The 3,560-nt window shown below is 35.9% G+C and overlaps 1 protein-coding gene across 1 annotated transcript in view; it reads right to left on the bottom strand.

Moving 5' to 3' along the window:
• Positions 1–573, bottom strand: part of LOC107719222 (regulator of microtubule dynamics protein 2-like) — a 33,329-nt gene extending 32,756 nt beyond the window's left edge. Inside the window, exon 1 of the mRNA XM_016526597.1 lies at positions 547–573. The gene's annotated coding sequence lies outside the window, so the exon portion shown is untranslated. The remainder of the gene's footprint in view (positions 1–546) is intronic.
• Positions 574–3,560: the final 2,987 nt, after the last annotated feature.

Raw genomic sequence — 3,560 nt, 5'->3', positions numbered from 1 at the left:
TATATATATATTAAAATTACACTCTCAAAAAACAATTTTTGATGCAATCTTCGATTTTTACAATCCTGAAACATGGTACCATGTTCTTTAGGTAGCATCTACTGTATACTTTGTACTTTGAATATTGTCTCTATAAAGAGGCACCACCAATAAGAAACACACTTTATCGTGGTGTATATGTAAAATTGCAGATTAAAGCTAGACATTGTTAATGACCTGAGAAAAACTGATGAGGCAAAGATACAAAGTTCATTAAAATCACTCATTAACAGAGTCACACTTGCTCTCTGCATGTGCACTGTTAATATACACCACTTTACAACGACAAAAACATAATCCAGAACAGACTTGCAGAAAATGTACAACTAAGTTAACCTCAAAAACTAGCTACATGTCATGCATTTAAATAATCTGTAATTTACAGTACAGTTGCATAAAAAAAATCTCGAGCACAATCATGTATGCATATACCAAAACAATAAGACCAAAAACCCTGTATAACTGTCAAAGAAATGTTAGTGGTTGGTTAAAGTTTGGAAAACTTACCGTACTGGAGAAGATATGTGGCCTTCACTGCTGTGGAGCTCAGTGCTTTGGTGTGTTTCTCTCTAGTCTATATAAACACAAATATCTGATCAACCTTGAACTATGATATCTGTTTCAGCTGCTCTGATTGGCTTTGAGCATCTTTGCATAGACATTCACTTAATGACACTCCACTTAAATAAAGTATTGCTGTTTAATAAAACTATTCCAGTTTAAATTATATTATAATTTAGATAAAACATACAAAATAAGGCGGATTCTAGGCCCAATAGGCATAATATACCCTTTGGTGCATAATGTCCACTGGAGTGGACAGATATATTAACCTGTCTGGTTTTTTGAAGAATAAAAGGATTTAATACTTATTCTTGAGGTACTTGGTGCATCTCCTCTTCCCAACGCCTTTTTAAACATGATGCAATATCTCAAAACAAAAAATAGATACAAAGGCAATAATTAAATGGAATCATAGACAGCACCACTTGGACAGTTCACCACTTGGTGGTTTGGACATGGTACTACTACAACCTAAATGGTTCAAAATAGCTTCCAAATATCTGTCCACTGTAATGGACACCATGCATGAAAGGGCATGCTTGTTCTAAAGCAAACATGAGTTTTGAAAAATGGTCCTATATAAATAAGGTTTACTGATATACTTAAATGGGGAAAGATGCTTTTGCGTCCAGATAGTGTAGTTACCGCATCTACCCGCAGGCGTCTCATGGGTAATGCTAACTGTTGAAACTTTGACCCCTTGGTCAGACCATGCAATATTTTCACGATTTTGAACTTTCTAGTTTTCTTATGCATATTTCCACTATAGCCTCTTAGTTCTTTGCTGCTGTAGCCCATCCATTTCCATCTATGCTTTGTTGTAATGTTGTGCACTTTCAGTTGCTGTGAGATGCTGGTCATTCTCCACTGACCTTCATGCCCACAAAACTGCCATCAACCTTTCTTTGCACTATGTTCTGTAAACACTAGACACTGTGATGCATGAAAATCTCAGGAGATCAGCATGTTCTGAGATACTCAAAGCAAGCCCGTTTGGCACCAACAAACATTCCATGGTTTAACACCGTTTCTTTCACATTCCGCTGTTTGATCTGAACAACACCCGAACATCTTGACCATGTTTGCACACTTTTATGCATCGAGTTGCTGCCACATTGCCAACTAGATACTGAATTAACATGCATAATAAGGTGGCCACAGTGTGCGTGTATGTGTCTGTATAATATCCTTCTTTAAGATGGCCTTCTAAAATTAGGCTGGGTACACAAAATTATATTAGGGGAGACCGGGGGCAATTGTAATACACTCAATTCCTCCAATCAGAAACATGCTCAGTAGGATTCTGTCTCTGCCTGTGAAAAAGAAGCACAATCATTTCACCTCAGCAGAGGTTTTTAACAAAATACTAATTTTGAGGTATGAAAGTTACTTTTTGGACGTACAGTACTTTTCTTCTGCTGTCTAAAGTTTAGATGACTGCAAATTTAAACTCACATACATTTTATCTCTATAGGTTATTGATAAAAGAATTAACATAAACATTAAATCTAGTTACCACTAGAATAGTTGCCTATAGTCCTCTGCAAAAATAGAAACAGGCTTTTGCTTTTTGAATGCATATGATACCTGACATCCAAAAGAATTTGAACCATATCCAAAAAAATGAAATAAAAAATCTTAAGTAACTTTATTAGATACTACAGCAGTAAAGTGATTACTTTGAGGTAGGCTTTTATTTGAAATACAGTGGGTTAATATGACTATGCTGTGTTTTTACAGTGAATAGTGGAAGAAATGCATATTAAATCATGGCATGCAGAGAAACTAAACAGCTCTAAATCTCATTCGCCTTTGTGAAAATGAAACCACAGACAATGCCACCTTGTAACGTTGTAACATTTATAATGTTTTAAGCTGAAGCCAAGGAGGACTGTGGGGATGAGGTCACCTTTTGGAACTTATTGATGATATTCAATGCAACATGGATACCAGGTATGTTCTCCCTCTGCAACACTGCTGTGCATCCCACACCCCCAATCTTATATTAGGAGCATGGATGACAACAGGATTGCCAAGAGTTAGAGAGCTTGGATGAAAAGATTTGCAGCTTTGCCTTTAAAGGACCTGAATGAACTTTGCACTTACCGTACTTGTCTATCTCAAATGGACTATTTTTGTGGCACCTACCTTTGAAATCCTGATGACCAAAACCTTAGCAGGGAAAAACGCCTCTCCCTGATGACAGCTGACCTCCCAGACCGGTTGAATATGAAACGAATCGTTGCACATACACAAGCTCTTTTATGTACAGTAAATGATCTTTCCAATGATCTGTACTGAAAAATCCTCTGCTTGATCAGACTTGCTTCAGGTGAGAAGACCTATGTACAGCAACAGTTATGCAAATTTTTTTATGCAAAGATAATTAGAAATTTTGCCAATGCCAATTTTACTTTTACCATCGATTTTACTTAGGCTATATTTATTTTTCTTTTGCTTATATTTATGATTTAGCTCAGTATCATTGCTACAATCTTGTCTCTATGCTTCATGATCAAGAGACCTTCAACAACAGCATTTTTAAAAGCATGATTAAAATCCATTTCTAAACATGAGTGATTTGAATCAGCCAGTTCTCAGAAAGATTTCTTTTCCTAACCAGGAATGCTCTGTGAATTTTTATTTATTAATTAATTTCTATTTTATTTTATTTTTTGCAGACAAGCAAGAGTATCATTTTGAGGAGTAGTTCACCCATAAACTATTTACTCATAACACTGCCCTGCATCATGTTTGTGGAATGAAATCCAATAATTGTTTCTAACTAATTTTGGGGTGCTGGTTACAAAAATCGCTGTTTTGCTCTAGCACGTCACACTTTCTCACAAAATATGATTCGCAGCATTTTTGCTTTCGACAACCATTTGTAAGGTGAAGAAGTTTTGTATTATCACCAGAAAAACTGCCACAAAGACATGATTCCTATCTTCCTCTGA

Source organism: Sinocyclocheilus rhinocerous, unplaced genomic scaffold (assembly GCF_001515625.1).
Source record: "Sinocyclocheilus rhinocerous isolate Xijiao unplaced genomic scaffold, SAMN03320098_v1.1 scaffold513, whole genome shotgun sequence".
NCBI classification, from domain to species: domain Eukaryota; kingdom Metazoa; phylum Chordata; class Actinopteri; order Cypriniformes; family Cyprinidae; genus Sinocyclocheilus; species Sinocyclocheilus rhinocerous.
Note: the sequence above shows the minus strand (reverse complement) of the source record. Positions and strands in the feature narration are given on the sequence as shown.